This window comes from Pagrus pagrus (assembly GCF_965226575.1).
Source record: "Pagrus pagrus genome assembly, chromosome: 13".
In the NCBI taxonomy this organism is placed as follows: Eukaryota; Metazoa; Chordata; class Actinopteri; order Spariformes; family Sparidae; genus Pagrus; species Pagrus pagrus.
The window spans coordinates 27,499,338-27,519,813 of record NC_140197.1 but is presented as its reverse complement, the minus strand read 5'-3'; the positions used below and the strand labels follow the sequence as shown (position 1 = coordinate 27,519,813).

The 20,476-nt window shown below is 42.4% G+C and overlaps 1 protein-coding gene across 2 annotated transcripts in view; it reads right to left on the bottom strand.

Moving 5' to 3' along the window:
* The window catches only part of gcgra (glucagon receptor a), a 39,968-nt gene extending 23,348 nt beyond the window's left edge, over window positions 1–16,620 (bottom strand). For both annotated transcript variants that reach the window (XM_084370638.1, XM_084370639.1), the window contains exon 1: window positions 16,331–16,620. The gene's annotated coding sequence lies outside the window, so the exon portion shown is untranslated. The remainder of the gene's footprint in view (window positions 1–16,330) is intronic.
* Window positions 16,621–20,476: the final 3,856 nt, after the last annotated feature.

The following is a 20,476-nucleotide window of genomic DNA, read 5'->3' as shown; positions in this document are numbered from 1 at the left end:
TGCAGCGACTGACCCCACTCATGAACGAATTAACCGCACAAACAATCGAGGTCTCGGCAGCAGACGTTATCTGCAAACACAAACGAGTGCGCTCAGAATGAGATGCAGTAAAAAAGAGCACAAACAGAGAGCTCATCCATGAACGTGGAGCGAACGTCGTCAAACGTATGTGGCCTGGTTTGTTTTCAGGCATTAATTAGGCAGGCGGGACCCACAGCTTTATCTTTTTCCCATGTCTGCGCGCTGGATGTGCAGTTTATATACTGTAAAATAACATATCCTGCCTTTCATCACGGAGGAGGGCTGACGTGCTCTGTGCAACATCTTCATCCACTCATGAGAAAGTACGGGGCCGAGATATTTACATGACACGCAACAGCGAGCAGCAGAGTGAGCGAGGGGAGACGAGCCGCTCGGGAGCCGTGCTGTAGATGTAATATAGGTCAAGAATGTTAAGAACAAATCCAAAGCCTCCCACAGTTCATCCGGAGGTTTCTGCACGGCCAACGTAAATGTAGTCAGGACCGGAGACGCAGCTGATTAATTTATTCATTCATTCATTTCAGTCTCCAGAATAACATGTTGGCATTCTACGTTTATGCAAACCCCGGATAAGATCAAATGTTTACGTTTCATATTTATATTGTTATGTTATATTGTCACAGCCATGTGAGATGTTTGTAAGTGTGAAACTATTGGATATTTTGAACGAGACGTCGGGACATTTTTTCAGCCGTGTTTGTGGCGACTAAAACAGGTATTTTAAGCCAAAACATGATCTTTTCCGAACCCTAACCAAGTGGTTTATGTGCCTAAACCTAACCAGGCCATAAGTGCAGCGTTGTCACAACATAAACTTAAAACATTAACATAAAAAAGTGTGTATTGGCAACATATCCAAGATTTGGAAAACTGTCTAAGTCTCTGGATATGTTTATTGAGATGTCTGTAAACTGATTCTCTCTCTCTCTCGTCCCTTTCCTGTCTCTCTCACAAAATTAAAAAGTAAACAAATATCTTGTTTTGTTTCTTTATAGTTACTTTAGATTACTCTAAATACTTTTACTTATCTCCATTAAACAAGGATCGCTTCACGTTTTACTTGCATGTTCTCACCTGTATTTGGACTCTGGGACGTGTGATAAGACATAAAATCTTACATCTGTTTGATAAAAACTGGTAAAAATGAAGCGATGAGCCTTTGATGTGAGTGTCGCACGATATAAGAAAGTGCAAGTCAGTTTACCGTCATAAAGTTCTGCCACAGCTGCAGTTGTGTCAACCCGCTGAAGCCCAGCTGTTCGAAGCATTTAGCTGCCTATGCAGTGCAGGTAATGTAATCAGCAAACAGAGACTAATTGGGCAGTAAAACAGATGAGCACACACATATACACATGCACACACACCCACACACACACACGTCTTCTTGCCTATCCTTATGAGGACCCTTCACTGAACACATTCACTCTCAATACATTAACCCTTTACCACCTGTGTAGTCTTTACATTTAAATCTGAAAAACAGCACATGTGACGCGACAGTATCGCTGCTGTAGATCTACTTTACAGCTCCTGTAAAATGTTACACTCTGTGGCGTCGATAAACAAACTTGGCATATAAACGAGCGTGATTAAATATAAATGTCAGCACGTTGCTCATGTTTGCACATACGATCTGCTGTGCTGATAAGCAAAGCCTGAGAGACAGCTGTTAGATAGATGCTGTCTGAGGCCGTCCTGAGCTCCTGAAAGACCCTCAGCAGTTCAACACACGTCTGCGGAGGGCATGAATAATACTCCCCAGCAGCGGTGTGTTAGCGTACAATGAATATTTGATGTGTTTAGTTTATGACAACGCAGCTCAGTCAGTGGGGGGGAGGAGAGGATAGTTAATGGGAGCTCTTTAAAGGAGGAGGAAATGAGGTTTGACAGGAGGGAGCTGTGGAGGTGAGGCGGCAGGCGTGAATCACCCTGCAGAAGAAGAAGAAGAAGAAGCCACAGACAGGTGAGGAGAAGGCGTGAAGGAAAAGTAAATGCCCCCGACGCAGCTCCGATCTCACAGCAAGTGATGAATAAATAGCAGATGATAGTTTGAGGGAATGTGTCTCATATATAAACCCACACATGGAGCGTTCAGAACAGAAAAACTGCAGATAAGATCTAAGTATGGACGTCATCAGGATAATATGAAGGTTTAATAGCTGAAAAATGCTGAAAGACATTTGATACTTTTATTGTGATTTTAATACAAAGTGAACTTTTTCCACTGCTTGGTTGTGATGACTATAACATGTCCGCTCCCCGAGCTGTTCCCACACAGAGTACAGAGGACGGTCTGTGACGGACGGGACAGTTACGATATTAGAGTTCATATTTTTGCACATCTATTTTTAATGCATCAAACTTTGCAAACTTCCTCCTCAAACTATTTTTATTATTCTATTTTTTTTTTTTATACCTGGCAGGTCTCGAGGGATGTGAATGCAAAGAAGGGATTTCATCGACTTCCTCGGTTCACGGTGAAGGTAAAAAGTCAGAAGTCAGTAAAACTTTCAGCATAAAGTGTCATTTCACTGTCAGACAAAAGTATTTCGGCTCGGGTCTGACGATGAAGTTGTTATTCATGCTACAAATGTTGCTGGAGCTCTGACTTCTCCCAGTCCAATACTTTGGTTTATGCATAAATACATGCTCAACAACTCCCGTCAGTCTCAGCTCTACATTGTGTTTAGGGACCGACAGCAGACGTGAGCATGCAAATACATGCTTAACATTATGCCCTGTTAGCATAGCATGTTAGCATGCAAAACACTGCTGTGCCTTGGACAGACTTGGCATCAGAAACCTCCTCTCCCCAAATCAAATCAAATCAAATCAAATCAAATCAACTTTTATGTATACAGCCCAAAATAACAATCACATTCCCTCAGTGGACTTTACAGTCTGTTGAGGGGAAAACTTCACATTATTTAAAAAAACAAACTTTTTGAAAGGGGGGGGGGGGGAGAGAAACCTCAGGAGGAGCCTCACCCACACCTTTTCAACGTCTGATTTTTTGGGGCTGTGTCCGACCATTTCTCTGATTTTCCGAAACTGACAAGCCAACATTTGCTCAGACTTCACGCTGCGACCGGCCAGCTGTAGTTAGAGAGAAGCCAGGGTTTGAACTTCTCTCTGTAGTTTTCTTCTCTCCCTTTTTACACAACAGTTTCTGTAATTTTGAACGCAACACTATGAATGTCTTCCAGGAGAGACTGTGAACTGTTATACCCATATTTAAATTATAGGGGATATTGTTCAAAGATACCTGTTCTCACTGCCAACGCGTCAAATACAGCAGCCTGGTCAGCCGCCTTCAGAGTTTGACACCAAACCAAACCGACTTAATATCTTAATCTTTATTTTGAAAGTCTAACCAGATGATGTATGTGACGTATCAGGTGCAAAACTGACGTTGGAGGTGCAGGTAGAGCGTCATAGCGTGATGCTTGAGGGCTCTGACCTAGCTGCCCAGTTTGATGCGTTGGGGGTGAGAACGTGTTGTCAACACATTGTATGAACTACTTCTTTTCAAGAATTATCCAAACTGTGTGGAGGGATCCATTCAGATCACCGATGAGCTACATTCAACAGGGGAGGACTAATGGTACACGTGCACTCCCGGTCAGAGCTTCAAATATTTGCAGATATTTGTCACTGAATCTCTTAAAATGGCACTGAAATGTGTAATTTTTGGACTATTCTTGGCAAACATGTTTTTTTTTAGCAAGCCTGAAGCAATAGTTCCATATTTGTCAAAGACGATTTGTACAAAGGTCTGATTAAGTCACTAAAACCAACACTAACCCTTGTGGGTGTTTCCTGTACTCTTGTGACAGCCCTCAGCTGGGAGTGCGAGTGTGTTACATGCGGATGGAGGTCAATGTCTCCCGCTGTGTACACAGCATTTTGAGTCCAGCCCCTTCGGGTCAGAGACACACTGACATCAGCAGTCTCTTCGGTGACGCAAGAGGACATGTTGTTTTTCAACTCAGACCAACAATCAGTGCCACTGAAGGCTCGAGAGAAAGCCGGCATTCACTGGAAGGTAACAGACGAAAACGCTCGTCTGGAAGATATTAGTCTGAGTCTGCACAAACTGCACACAGCGCGGCAGCTGTGTTGACTAATGCAATCAGTTACAAATGCCAGAGAATAAAAGTAAAAAAACATGTCGAAGTTTTGAAGTACCAGAAGTTTGTGTACGACCTGCTGTGAAATTTTTCGGAGGTATGCTTTAGGGAGAGGTCAGCTGAGTTCGTAAACAGTCACGGCGGGCTCCAGGGCACACTTTGGCCCAAAACTGCGCCGTTAGTCAGTTCGGAGTTGGACCGTACCGTTCGGTTATTGAGAGCACCACACTCTCCTGACAGCAGAGCACAATCTGGGCACTCTGTCTGCGGAGACGGAGCAGCAGAGCGCCAAGAGCAGTCAGCGCATCATGAACTGCTGAAATCGCACTCCTAGCTAAACGTAGCAATTATGTGAACTGATGAATGAATTAACGGAAACTATTCAACACACCTGAGCAGAGAAGAGTGAGCTCTTTGTGTGTGTGACGTTAGCTAGCTGCTATCTAGAAGCCTGCTTTTATAAAAACTTATTTTCATAGGCATGTTGTCATTCGCCCTCACCTCGACAAGCTCTCGCACGCGCCATGTTTTATATCATAGTTCCTATTGATCCAAAATTTCATACTGGGTTTACGAATGCATCCTTACTGTGCATGAAAAGACTGAAACCACGCTCATGTGCAGTCGGTGAATTGAGCTGGGAGTCGCCATCCCTCTCCGTCCCCCCTGAGATCACTAAAAGGCAGAACAGAACCTATCACTGATAAAATATTGATCATGTTTTCGAAAGAAGCGTTTCTATTTTTGCCTTCACGACACTTGACGACCAGAAAAACTCACAGACGGATCGCACGCGTTGTAAATCTCTGACATCCAATCTGTTTTATTGCGTTGAGCATTGTGAGTCAAGTCAAACATAAACACACAGACGAGAGACGAGTCGGGGAAAAGAATGGACTCATGTTCATTCTTCCCATCGTAACTTCAAAAATCTCATATCCGAGACCGTGGCGATTATCAACAGCAGCAATGTGATGCGCCGCTACGACACAGCACAGTGTGTTGTCAGTACGTGCCCACTGAAACCCAAACTCAGGGCACAGGAAATAAAATATATTATCAGCAATGAATCATAACACAAGTTAGAAGTTATGATGTTCTGGACCTTTGCTTTGAGACTCTTCTCTGATTTGCTGTTCATCCTCCCCAGCGCCTCTAAAGATCATTGATTACCACATTACATTTAGTTTGTTTAATTCACATAAAATGAACTGACATAACCATGAAACTTGATTCTTCTTTGGCGCTGAACTAAGCTAAGCTAATGCAATGCCCAAGGTGGCTTCATATACACACAATTCTTAACAAATTGCACACTGCTCATATTAAAAATGATTAAAAAATAATGAATATCAGACTGTGTATATGAAGCTACTATCTTCGGCATTGCGTGAGCTTTTCAGTGCAAAGACCTGTTTCCTGTCTTTGTGCTGAGTTGCATCAATCTGCTCATCAAACCTTCAGTAAGAAAGAGAATAAATACATTTCCCCTCGACTTTTCCTTTGAGATTGTTAAAGGAGTTTCATTAAAAGTATCATATGACTGTTAACACGTTGTGCTCTTCTCTGCATCAATTAAACAAAAGGTTTTTCTTCCACGTGCACATGTACGTACGTCCTATATATTCTTCACATGAAGTTATCACACAGGATTGTGGCTACGCGCTTCAGAAAACACACTTTGTTCTTGATCCCCCTGAAGTGGGAATAATCTCCCCTCCTGTGGATACTGTATTTCGCTGTAGCTCATCACACATGAACTGCATCACAACTCACACACGTTGCTCTTGTGACTGTGCACGGGCCTCCTAAAGCTGGAGGAAAAGCGAGCCAAGACTCCCTCTGTGGTTGCATCGATTTTAAATGTTATTCTGGCACATTTTCTCCTTGAGGTCAACCAGCCAAATGATGATCTACAGCTCTGTCGGATCCAAAACCGACAAGAAAATACTCTAAAGTCATGATCCATTTCACGAGCAATGGTTTAGTGGACGGGGGGTTTGGCCTCGACAGATGTTAAAGAGGTGTTAAAAAGGGAACAAGACATAAACTAAAACAGTTGTTTGTTCTGCTGGGTGGCTTATAAATCCCTCTTTACACTTCTTTGTGAAACCTTTAGCTAGTGCCTGATTTTAAAAATGCAATCAGCACCAAAATATGTTTCCTTTCTCATTTAAAATGTACATTAGCAGCAGCTCATTTGGTTTTTTCTCTTCACTTCTATGACCGGAAGCATTTTTCCCGGGCTGTGTTTGTCTCATGAGAAGCTCGTTGACAGAAAAAAACCACAGTTGGATGGAAACACAACAACATAAAGATGCCTGGGGACATAAAATCAGTTTATTCTGGAACAATGGGCTTTATCTACCATTTTAAATTAATCCATTATCAATTTCTTGTTTTGCTTTTATCTCTCTGAATGCTTACAGTATATTCCTGTTTTGGAAGCCTTTGCTTTAAGAGTATTATTTTCTACATCTGAGTGAGGATTTAGAGACCAAAGCATCTGATGCTTTAGCCCGACTTGTCTTCACATTCATGTAATCCTTTCGCTCTAAAACGAGCAGTGCACCAGAATTTTACAGATCATTTGTTTGTGGCTGGAGAGAAAAAAAGGGGCCCATGTGGACGACGTGCGATCCAAAGCCCATGGCAGGGGCACGGTCGTGACAGTTTCCAGTTGAGCTGCTGTCGAGCTAGCGACTTTTGTTTGTGCTCTGTAGTGTGATAATAGGCCGTGTTGGGGAGCAAAACGAGCTACACTTGACCCTCGACCCACACACGTTGCGAGGGAGGAGGGGGGTATTTTTAGTTCCTCGCCAATGTGGATCTGAACAAACAGAAAATGGCTCAATACTGTTACCTCCCCCAGGGTTTACAAAGCAGTTCAGAGAAAAGCAAAACCTTGTTGTGTTCTTTCATCTTTTCAAACCGTTCGCCGCACCTCTGCTGTTATTGATTCTCCTGCGATAAATCTTTTTGTTCCAGTCTCCGCCCTACATGGAAATGTCTCTGTGTGCACTGAAGAGGAATTCACTTCCCACCGGACCTCAGGTTAACTCCCCCGCCGAGCGAGGCCGCGAGCCAGAACGTGAACTCGACTGCCACCTCTCAAGCCCTCGAATCTGTTCGGCAGCTTGACACGAGCGACCCCTCGGTCAGCCGCATACACATGGCCCCCTTGTTCAGTCAACGCTGGAGCGTGTAGGTTGGTCATTAGCGTGTAATCGTATAAGCCGCGTTTGAGCCTGATTGTGTGATTCATCTCAGAGCGAGATGAAGTGAAGTGTTTCCATCATCGCAGCCCACCGGCTTCTCTCAGGCCAACATGACTTATCTGAGTCCTCAGAGATAATTCCAGTCACGACCTCCTGAGTACGAGGCCACATATCTCAGCCCGTCTCCGATCCCAGGTTGATTGTCTGTAGAGCGCTACGTACCAGAAACCCTAAAAGTAAGTCCTAACATATGGGAGCGAGCGGTAAATTATTATCTGTTGGGCTCAGTTATCTGAGACTCATACTTCATTTTATATAATCAAGGTGTTGACAGGTAAATGAGACTTGAGGCAAAATTTATAACTTCAAAAAAAATCTGGTTTTGCCAATATTGGAGCACGACATCTTAATCCCTGCAATAAAGAGTCTGTTTTATCAGCTCCGTATGTTCAATCAAATGGAAATGAAAAGAAATCTGTCTGAGGCAGTGGATTTTTTATTGTGACTGACAATGTCCTACTGTAATTTGATGGGTGTAATGTCTGTAGGCGGGCACTAAAAATAGTTCATAAACTCGCTGCAGTTGAAGCAGCCGCACGGTCGTCTAACCAGCTGCAGGGACGACATTGATTTTTTTGCTGTAAGTACAGTCTGGTGCCACCAAACGGTGTATAAATATCACATCAAAGTAATTCAAAGTTATCACAATACATTTGTTTTTTCCTTTTTGCACATCATTTCACACCACTTAGTCTCTAAATGCCCAGGGATGTAAATAGCGACAAAGTCTGGGGGGTGAGGCCGCTCGATACGGTAAATAAAATAATAATTTTACGATATTCTGGCAGATATTGTGATTGTGATATGAGTCACAATTGGTAGGAATGATTCATTTTCCCTGAAAATAAATATTAAAATCATGATGATGTGACATTCGTTGGGGTTTGTACCAAACACACGTTTCCTTGAGGCTGGCGAACACAAGAAAATCAGCATTTTAACTTATACAACGTACTTCATTTATGTCACAGACGAAACATCAATTAACTAACATCCGTAACTTAACTGACTCAACTAACTCAGGCTCACTTTTTTTAAGCTAAAGCGTGATCTTTTCCTGATCTTACCAAGTAGTTTGCAACCATTTCACAACATTAACAACATTTTTGTTACCATGACGACAAAGGTCACCTGGCTACTGTTACCATGCCGATGAAGGTAACCTGACTATGGTCACCTCCGGCACATCCAAAACCCATAAAATGTGCCATCCCTTCACATTGGAGGTGTGTGGAGGTGTGAACGATGATGATGACCAAGCAAGTGTTGTAATACACAGTTAAGTCTGGTGGGAATTGTTGCTAATATTTGTAAGCTAGGCCTCTGACCCGTCCCTGTGGCTCCTCCTAAATATTTAATGCTGTGATAGGACAGATGTCTTTCATTCCTGATGGTTTGTACCGACAGCTACGTGAGCTCGTTGACACTCTTAGACTTGACAAGATCATCATGTGCTTCAGTCAGTAGTGGCAGCTCATTTCCCAGCAATGCCCTCACATGTCTCTCTAACACTGGCGTGGTAAACACCTGCAGGGTTTGAATCATGGACGCTGTTTCCACAAAAACGTCCAAAAGCAGTTTTTATCCTCTTGTGAAAAATGGAAAATTAAGCAAAAGCAGCTCCACTGACATTTTAGTTTATACGAAACAAATTTTATTTGACTTTTGGCGTTTGATTTTATAATTGTTTCAACAGAAATTCATTCTCTGTGCCGACCGTTTCATTATGAATAGTCAAGATTTCAAGGAAGGAGGAGTGATTTCAAAAAAGCAATTATTAATGACATTTACAGTGAGCAGGCATTTATTGAGTACTGGATCAATTAATCTCTCTACTTAACAGTGCCTTTGAAACTCCCACACACAGGGACACTGTAATCTTTAAACTATTCCTTGTGGCACTTTCTTGAACTTATTAGGCAAAAACAGGATTTAAGTGTTTTGATGTCTGGCTGATAACCAAAGCGAAGAAATGCGGTGACTCTTCGTGCTGCGAGGCTGAAATAGCAGAGCTCTCACATAACCGAGAGTTAAATGATGCTTTGGGTTCATTTACGATATTAGAGCAAGTTAAAGTTATAAAAGGATGACGCCATGTTTTCTGACTGTGGCAAGACACACGCTCACTGAAACACAAATATCTAAAAAAGCATTTCCAAAACCACTTTCAACAGCTTGAAGCTGAAGAGCTGATTCCTTCTGACCGCCCGCTGCAGAAACAATCCAGCCTGCCCACCGTGAGGGGATGCACGTCTCTTTTGGCATGTCAGATTGATTAATCCTGTAGTTTTCCAGCAGCGCAGGCCGGGAACATCAAAACAATGTCTGCATTCGTTCGCGGGGGCAGGAAGGTAAGCTGCCGGCAGCCGCTCCGGCCACAGTGAGTGATGGAATGTGCTTCGCTTCGTATCAGATTCTGGTCCTGGTACCGAGCGGAGAAAACACGGAGGACGGGCAACAGATGCTACCCAGAGATCAGAGAGCCCGCATCAGGACACCGCTCTGATGGGCTGAGGAGGAAGCTGGTTAATCAGCGAACACAATCAGCTCTTTGTGAAGTAGGAAGGAACAGACATGTTTGGCTTCATGTGTGATGTATGAATACATCCTTCACGTTGGCACGGACGTCAAGCAATACAACCACGAGAGGGCGCTGCTCCGAGTCCAGGCTCAGTCCGTATCTGTGTGCACATCTAACGCTGAGCGTAAATGAGCCTTAGCTGTTGGCAATGTGTGTTTCTGCAAACCACAGACAAGTCAAAACTTCATTATGTTGCAACTTTACGTCTCTTTATCTTACATTTTCACTTTTATGTTGTGACGATGCTGCGTTCAAGGTCTGGTTAGGTTTAGACACAAAAAAACCTCTCGGTTATGGTTCGGATAAGATCGTGTTTTGGCTGTCGCCACAAAGACTGCTGAAGATTTTCCAGATGTGTGGTCAAAAATATCTGGTGTTGTTGCCACTAACACAGCTGGGAAATGTCCCAACCTCTCGTTACAAATATCCAGTGGTTTCAAGACTGTAAATGTCGAGACGCCGTCTCTTGGCAGCAGTCTCGTCTCGATCACGATCTCGTATTGATGTGATACGTATGAAATTTAACATATCCTTGGTTTGTAGAAACACACAGCAGTTTTTTCATGCAGCTGGATGTATCTCAATAAAAACATCCAGTCGCCCATCCTCCATTTCCACAAGCAGTTTTCTGCCGCTGTAACAGGTCTATCTGTTTATTGTTCTATCAAAGACGTAAGTAATTTGATTTTCCTCCTCAGGTGTCATTAAGGAACTGACAGTTTCTCTGCTACTGGCACACGCTGAGGTGCACTTGAGAAGATTTAATAAAGTCTTCAAATGATCCGTTTAACCCGGCACGTGCCCGAAAGTTGGACAGCAGAATTGAGGCTCGAAGCAACATGGGAGTCGATGTCTATTCAATAAGCAGTAGATGTTTCCTGCCGCTAACAGGAAGGGATCGCTTCTGATGCTTCCTGTTCAATCGTGTATAAACACTTTGTATCTGTACATATAGATTATGTGTGTGTGCACCGTATATGTGTGTTTGTATGAGAGAGGAAGGGAGAGGTTGCATGTTTTATAATGGTGTGTGTTGTGTACGTGGCCGCGAAATAACGCTTATTTTCATTGTCAATTAATCTGTTGATTATTTTCTCACATAAGTTGAGTTGTTTGGTCTTTGAATTGTCAGGAAATGGTACGAAAATGGCGTCCGCAAATGTCTTGTTCTGTCCACAACCTGAAGATATTCAGTTTACTGTCAAAGGAGGAAAGAAACCAGAAAATATTCACATTTAAGAAGCTGGAATTTGATCGATTAATCATCGCAGCTCTAGTTTTTTCATTTCTTTGTACTTTTTGGAGAAACAAATGAATAAAGCCAGTTTACGACTTGTTCCCAAAGTCAACGTTGAGACTTTAATGGGAATATCTCTGCGACTCCTGGACGGTTATTCACAAAACAAACAGGGATTATGTGCATCACATCTACAACCCTTCCACAGCCTGTTCGTCTGTACTCATGTACCGCTGACTGTGTACACATGTGTGTTTGTATATAAGGTTTTATGAGCTTGGACGGCACACAGGGCTGAGTGGAGCCCGGCGGCTGTATAGAGACAGACCCTTACAATCCAGAGTGACAGCTCTTTGTGGTGGGAGCTATTCTTAGCCCTCCTGCGTCCATCGCGGGGATCCGTTTATATATCGGAGCCCGTCGAGCCTCGCGCGGGGCGGCCGTGTCACTTGATGGGCGCTGACACCGACACTCCTCCTCACACCTGTCCTCCGCGCCACCACAGGCCGACGTCCGTCCAGCAGAGGATTATCTCCCTTTAGTTCTGCCTTAGTCTGTTTGCTCACTCGGTCTGTGATGTCGACTGTTTTTCTACCTCCGCGTCTCTCTTTGCCTTTCTGTGACTCTCAGCTCTTTTCTCTGCACTACAAAGAAAAGTAGACGGGAGCGCAGCAGGAAATAAGCCACTCTGTTTCTCATCCATCCCGCTTTCTCTCTCTCGCTTTCATCTCGTCGGATGGCTCATACTCAGGAAACCACAAAAGGCAGATATTTTATTAGCGTTGTCCTCTTTCTTCCTCTCTCGAGCAGCTAATCTTTGTTTCGCTCACCTCTCTTTGACCTCGATTCTGCAGCGTGCCGGTTCTGTGCTGAACTTTACCATCACGGAGCGACCTGATGTGTTTTCAAGCCTTAGATGAGACGGTTTCTTTGCTCTTTGCAGTGTTATATACTTGACAGTCAATCCTGAAAACGCTCATCAAAAAGGTCAAAGCAATTGGTGTCGAATTCAATACGCTGCGTGTGACCGTGGCCATCGACTGTGAAGATGTTCTGTACGAGTCAAGAGACTCAGCTGATCTCTGTGATGTGTCGTCCTCGTCTTTCACTGTTTCTCAACAGACACAGTTAGTACGGAGGCCTGAAGCTGCCAAAATCAGAACAAGTAAATGAATATATTAAAATAAACCAAAGATAATATTAAAAATGAAACTTTTTCCATTTCATTTTATAATTTCTCCATTTTTAATTTATTTCCAGAAATATTTATGTATTTATTTCTGTTACTTCCCCTTTGACTTTTCATAGATTACTTATTTATTTCTCTATTTTCATATTTTATATTTCTTTATGCATTTCTGCTTCATTATGCAGTTCAGTGCATAGTGTTCAATGGGGCTTATTTCCTTATTTTAATTTAGATTGTGGTAGTTTCTCGATAGACAGAAAGCTAAATGTTTACCGCTGAAAGTGGTTCAGTCTGACTTGTTTGGGAGCACACACAGGTCTTTTTTCTCATCCATAATTAATACTTCCTTCGCAAAAAGATACATAAACAGTTACATCAAACACTCAGTTGATTTATAAAAGATGCACTTTGAATAGGACACACAATCAAACAATTGACATTTTGTCAATCAAACAAAACTATTTTGATAATCGAAAAATCAGTTTGAGTCTCTGACTTCAGCTTCTTAAATGTGAATAGTGTCTGGTTTCTTTATTCCTCTCTGACAGTAAATTGACATTTTGGGCTTTGGGAAACCTTTGTCGGCATTTTCCACCATTTTCTCAGATTTTACAGACCAAACAATGAATCGATTAATCAAGAAAATAATCATCAGATTAATTGGCAATGGAAATCTGAACAGTCCGAACCCTTTTAACAAGGTTAAACAAAGTTCAGCCACCCTCACCACCTCAATAACTAACTCAGTTGCAAAAGATCTACTTTCACTCGACTCCATCACAAATCACTTTATTCCAAGATGTGTTTTAAGTTTAAGAGTCTGTCCTGAAGGCTGAACATCAGACTAAACAACTTACGTAACAAATTAAGACAGTTAGACTCTAATGAAAAGCCGCTTCTTGCCTCATCATCACGTACTACACATTCAAATCAACTGTGACCACCTGCCACCTCAGCTGAGGTGACAACATGTAAATGTTAATCTTGTTTTGAGACCACAAAGCCTCATCGCGGCAGAACACAAATCCACAACACGAGCGATCAAACATCGAAGGTGACGGATGTTTTCAGCGAGAATACCGAAGCGCCATCCTCCCGCACACTCACGCCTTAATGACAAAGTGCAACTACACGCATCACACTGTATAATACAGATGCTGTTTGCGCTCAAGGCACAAAATTACACAGGCGGAGAGAGAGGACGCAGAGTGGAGCCATTTGAATATCAATGTTTCTTCTCTCACATGAACTCTGCTTATCCAAAGCTAATAAAGCCATGAAACAGTGGAGCAGCCCTTCGTCGACAGAGCTCGGGGAAACTGGAGCTGAACAGTCTCAGATGCGCTGACATACTGGACTCTGGGGGGGTGAAGAGATCAGAAAGCACTCTCTGCTTTTAGATTGAGCCCCTTGAGGCCAGATCACAGTAGCTGGTGAGGTTTTTTTGAATGCACAATGTGCTGCATGCACAAGAGAATCAAATATATATGTAACCTGTTAATAAAAGCAACCCAGCAGCCCCTTTATTACCATTCAACATTATCATCCACATACATAATGGAGCTGGTGCCTGGGAAAAGTTCGCCCCGCTGATTGTAGTAGCACTCAGAGGAGCTATAAGCGTCACAAAACTGCTCCAATATGTATTTTGTATGCGTTGGAGCACCTGCGCCACCCGCTAATGTTTGCAAATTACCACTAAAGACAACATACAGCGAAGGCATCACTCATTCATAGCGTCCACCTGTATGCGTCAACAAGAAAGCTCTTACATCGCCGCACAGATGTGTTGTGGTCGTAACGAGTGTGTTTGTTTAGTTATGTGACAGCAGTGCATACAGTGTATACGAGCCACAGTGTGCGCGGTGGCATAAAGGATGCACATGGGACCACATGTTGTTCTCTCACCAGCGTGATGCCGCCCAAGTAGCTCTAATTAGGATCAAAATCTGTCCTGAACAATTACCTCTCCTAACAATTAGGTTCTCATGTATTCAGTGTTACAGTGTACACAGACAGGCACTAATGTGTTTGTTCTGTCTGGAACAAGATGAGAAACGTTTTTTTTTTTTCTAGCACAGGATAATTTGCCGCTGCCTTGAAATAGCAATGTTCTTGTAAAAATGTAAATGTAAATGTATGAATAAAAAATGTACACATGCATGTTGTTTATTTGATTAAAGGCTCCAGCTTGTCCTCGGTTGTTTTCAGGCTCGAATATGTTTAATAATTCTGTTAATAGATGCACAATGAGGGCAGAATAACTCAGTTATTCAAAACAAGGTCTGGTCCTTCAATTAAGGCTCCACACATTTGTACTTGCAGGCTGTTTCCTCACACATTTTACTTTTTCAAAATATTACAGTGTCTTTTTTCAATAATATTTCAATCAATAGTGCAGCCTTTTCTACAATCATAATGTAGGTTTACAACGTCCATTAGTTTTTGGTCTGAAGTCTTGGACCTCTGGTCTGCAGAGACCTCATCAGTTTTGTTTTGCATTCATTGGTTTACACAAACACAAATAATGCAGATTAATTTACTCATGAGCAATAAATGATGTGATGGAGAGGTGAAAAACTCTCAGAGGGACTTTTCACTGCAATTTAGAGAAACACATTGCAAGAGAATGCAACCAAACACACAACAATTACAGCTTTAAAATGACATAAATAACTTTGGTGAAATCTCCCCTCTAATCAAAACATGACTGCTACTGTAACTCTGAAGTCAATGCTGATACTGATACTGTGGAGTGAAGCAAATTCAATATCTATATATCGGCCGATAGTCTTAAATATGCAGAATAAATACATAACATTAATTTTAAATGATCCCTCAAATGTGGTCAGCAAACACAGGACATGTATCCTCCTCTGCGGCTCTTCCCGAGGTTTCTTCCATCTCATTTTATTACATCACAGACGGGACACACATCATTTTTTAGTTAAAATCAAAGACAAATAAATAAAGATTGCTGTGAAGATATTTAATCTCGATTCACGATTATACCAATAATGGGAATTCTTCACGATCCACTTATTGAGAGTTTTTAATCACAATCTGCAGCAATATCTTGTATTGTCTAATCCCTAGTGGCAGGATATTTAAAAAACTTTCAAACTTTATCATCCAAACTGACATCGTAGCGCTGAAACAGTAAACTTCAAAGAGGATTTAACAACTATGAGCTACTGCAAGCATATTTTTCTGCATTATATTCTACAAGAAAGAAAGAAAATCATATTGGACAACATATACACAGATACCGATATATCTGTGATGCTGTATTGACCCCATGCAGCCTAATTCATGTGTGCTCATACTTAAGCAAATACATGATTGTGCAATAAGTAGGGTGTCTGCAGACAGATGTGTGTCTGCAGACAGATGTTTGCATGCAGACAGATGTGTGCATGCACTTTTTGTTGAATAAGAAGAATCAAATGATGCAGCAATGACAGCAAACTGTGTTTCGGAGCCACATAACGACAACATGACTTTATACAACACCGCACCGCTGCTCGGTCACATTTTACCTTGACATCCACTTAACTAGAGCACACAGAGCGGGAGGCAGAGCGAGGGCAGATCCCAGATAGAGGATGGTGCAGATAAGGAGGCATTTGAACAGGAGCGATAAGTGAAACCAACCTGCAGCTGCTGGAAACCCGATTCCAGAAATTAAACAGTGACTTCAAGTGAATCAAACGCCTGAACAACGAGCATGAACGTGTCTGCTGCTCTCTGTCATGAGTTTGTGAGTCCACTGACAACACGTACAATCTCCCCTGATGTGAGACATGTTCAGTTCCCTTGACGCACATGTGGAAATCTCATCAAAGTGAGTGAAATAAAGAGGAAATTAATTACCGCTGACAGCCCGGGATTCCTCTTATTTCCCCCTGTAGTCCTGTAGTGCACCGCTGCTCATCTTCTGAGCAGCAGCTGGCCGGCGGACAGTATTTCCTCTCAGTTCAAGTGGCTCCGCTGCTGTAAAATCCAACTTTCAACCATAAATCACCGCCTGTGTGCTTCAGTTTCGGGGAGAAAGTCCTCGGTTCTCTGGTGTTGAATCAAATCAAAGGGTTAAAAGCAGGAAATGTAGTCACACACACACACACACACAAAAAAAAAGTAAAGTAGACGGCTGAGCTCTGTGGTTGGAGTTGTTGGCACCGCGGCTGAGTGAGAGCGAGCGGCTAAATTGCGCTCCTTTAACAGCGAGAGGGTGTGCGCGTGCGTGCGTGCGTGCGTGCATGTGTGTGTGTGTGTGTGTGTTCGCTGACTGGACTTATGGTTTTAATATTGTATGTGTGTTTCTTTTCGTGGCGAGGGATCAATAAATATGTTCATAAATAAGATGCACAACACTCATTAAAGGGTAACTCCACCAATTTTAAACATTAAAGAGGTCATATTGTGCTTTTTTGGGTGTTTTTTTGTTTCTTTTGCTTCATAACACCATGAAGAAAAGTCTTCATGGTGTTATGAAGCGTTTTGTTGTGCATGTTAAAGGTCTGCAGAGTGAAAACACTGCTCCTGCACTGCCTGAAATTATTATAATTATAATTATTTATACACTCCAGTCAGTCAGCAGACATACAGCTGTAGCTGCGTTATTTTAGATCACACTACCTTGCCCGTCTACTCTGCCTCTGATTGGCTACATCCTGCCGGTTGTGCAACATGTGCAGCTCTCGCCAAAGATTGAACGGAGGGGAGGTGTCTCACTCCGTAGCTAAAACGGAGGGTTCAAGGCGCAGTGTGAAGAGTGGTGCTGCAGCGATGCACCGTGTGAGAAAAATAATGTGTTTTTTGAGAATTAAAGTATGTAAACCTTTTCTACCAGGACTCTCAAATAAAAAGTATGAACCTGAAAATTAGCATGATATGACCTCTTTAATGAAGAGAAATGAAAAAGAAAGGGAAAGCCCCTTGAGCCTGTTGCTGTAGTATCTTTGATTTTATACATTTAATGCAGCTTCTCCTCATTTTTCACCTCTGCCTCTTCGCCAGCACCACTGGCAATTTTGTATCAGACATATTCTTGATTAGAAGTGGCTATATGAGCAAGAGTGGCTGGCGGTATGGAGAGTTATTTCCTTGCATACAGTGCAGAACATACCAGCTCGCTGGCTGTTGGCTGTAGTCTCTGCGGTGTGTTCAAGCGCATGTTTTTGGCCGAGAAACACGCGACATTAAAGGACACGTGACGTCACAAAATCTCTGATGTGCTCTCAGGTGTCACTTTTTACAAAACTGTTGTTTCTTTTTAACCCGAGGCCATTTCACTTTTTGCACTGAGCAGGACTAACGCGCTCCTTAAGAGGATTTGGGGCTGGAATAGTTTACAGCTAATGAGGGCTGAATTTGTTGTGATCACCGCAGAAATGCCAAGCTGAAATGATCACGACCCTCCTGAGTGATATTCAGACCTAAATGAATCTGAAGTTATGATTTAAGCGGAGAATCCGTCGCGTAAGAAATGTGGACTGAGTTGTAGTGGAAGGTCGGGTGGATGTGTTCACAGAGGATTAGCTACTGAAAATGCATCGAATACTGTCAGCGCTTTCAGGATTAATCCAGAGATCGTAGTTTTCCCATTATAGGGCCTCACAGTATATTAACACACACAGCCTGGGGAATCTCTCGGACCCCTTTGTGCAAGCAGCTAATCAATCACCTCGCCTTGCAGTGAATTTGAGCTGCATATCGCACTGTGAATAAAAATCCTTCCCATAACTTAAATGGAGCTGTCTGGGGGCTGTGTGCAGTTGCAGTAAATCCCTGAACAAAACACTGTTTCTGCTTGCAAAATACACACACACACACACACACACACACACACACACATAAGGTTTTAACATGAACTTTGCCCATAAACAGAGTTGAACTTTAGCCAAAATCAGGGTTCAAGGACCTCCTGAATGTGTCAATAGCAGAGCAGAGCTGAAGCAATGATCACCAGGACAGAATTCTCCCTGAAGTAAAAAAACTATTCTGCCATTTGTGATTAACGTCCTGTGATTTAATGCTTAAAACACAGGAGAAGCTTGATGCATCCAAGGCAAGTCGAGTCAGTACGACACCTTCTGTCCTCTGACCTTTCAAATTCGAGGGAGGAAAAACTCCTCCAACAAATCTAGACTGGAAAAACAATGGAAAAACCTTCTGGAGGAGGGATTTGTCTCCTAGGACAGACAGACATGCCAAACATGCCACAACACAGACCAACAAAATCACTGAGTGTTCAACGATAAAATATCTAATGCAAGCACGCTTGTTGCATCTTAATTGTTGCCTCCCTCTTTCAGATTTTCTCTAGTTTGTTAAATAATGTTTTTTTTTGCTTTATTGTGCGGATAAGAGAAGCTACTTATTTAAAATCAGGCATGTAACATCTGTTGTTGAAGATGCCCGTAAGAGATGGGAAGAGACGGCGAGCAGCTTCTGTGACTTCTGTCCTCTTTATGTGGACTGAGCGGTGACGTTAAAACAGCCTCCAGCTCTCTCAGGCTGCAGTGTCACAGCGTCCATCAGGCAGGCTTCACTGCCTCTATATTGAAATGCTTTCAAATGACGTGAAATTAATGAAAACTTCAGTCAAGAGCCTGATGTACATCTTTCCCCCCCGAATCGTCCCCTGAGGCAATATAATAACAGCGTCTGAATCAGCCTACTGGCACATTTATGGGCTCTATTTGACTCGAATTTGATCACGGCACCATCTGTACCTTGTGTTTTTTTATAGAGGCACTCCATGAGCTATAAAAAGAGAAAAGTCTGATAATTTAGACATATTCCTCGTTCTTTCAGACAACCTCAGGGCAAAAAATACGAAAACACTTTAAGTCTTATTACATATGCAAGAGTGTTCTGGCTGAAAACAGCAAATGCAATATAGTATTTAAAAATGACTGTGAAAATATGACTGTGTGTGTGGAGTGAGGGTGGTGTGACTGGAAGGTGAGGGCAGCAGTCCCCAGACTATCCAACAGAGGGAGCCAGAGAGACAATGAGACACAGAGACGTATAAACAGTCATAATGAGACACATAGCATGAGGAAATATCAAAAAATGGCCTCTGATGTATAAAAAGAGACAAATACGGAGACATTGTTCTGGTTTGTGTCTTCCTCTAATCTCACTCACCTTCCTGCAACTTCCACTTCTAAAGCACACACATCTTTCAGGAGCTGTATGAAAGGATAATATTTGAAGAGAGATTAGTCCCACTGCAAAAGGTAATGTAAACACTGGACATATAGCTGAGATAATTATAATCTGGCTTGGGAGCACGACGAGGCTGCAAACACAAACTGTAAAACAGGTCACATAAAGAAGTGTACCACAGACTGAACATGCCACTGTACGCAGGGTATTTAAAGGAACAGTTAGTCCAAAAATAAAAAAATTGGTCATTATCTACTCATTTTCTGGAGTTTTACAGCAAAAACAGTGTTGCAGCATTCTCCTAAACAACTGAGGACGATGGGGACTTGTTCAGGAAAGTAAAGAAACAGCTGAAATAAAAAACATAAAACTCGTCTGGAAAGTCTCTTGAAGTCCCGAGATCCCAAATTGGTTTCAAAAGACTCTATTTACACCCTTTTTAAAGCACAAATCTTCACTGTAGCTGCTTAGCTCAAAGCGTTAGCATGCACATGAAGCTTGGCTGTGCACTGAGCGTGTAAATGATATCTCTTCATATCAATTTGGGATCCCTTCGATTTATGTTTTTTATGTTTTAAAACAAGTCCCCATCTACTTCAGAAATGTTTTGTGGACATTTTTGGGTGAACTTATCCTTTAAAAACATATAAGTAAAAATAATCTGCTTGTTGTCGAGGTATTTGTTTACATCTGTGCAAATTTCACCAGCTGGCCATGAAGCTGCCGAGATGTTCAGGCAGGTAGAACAAAAAAAAATCAGTGCTTCACATCGTTTACGTCCAGGCGCTGAGGTTAAAGGCTCTGCTGACAGTGGGAATAAACAGGTGAGAGTGTTGTGCATTT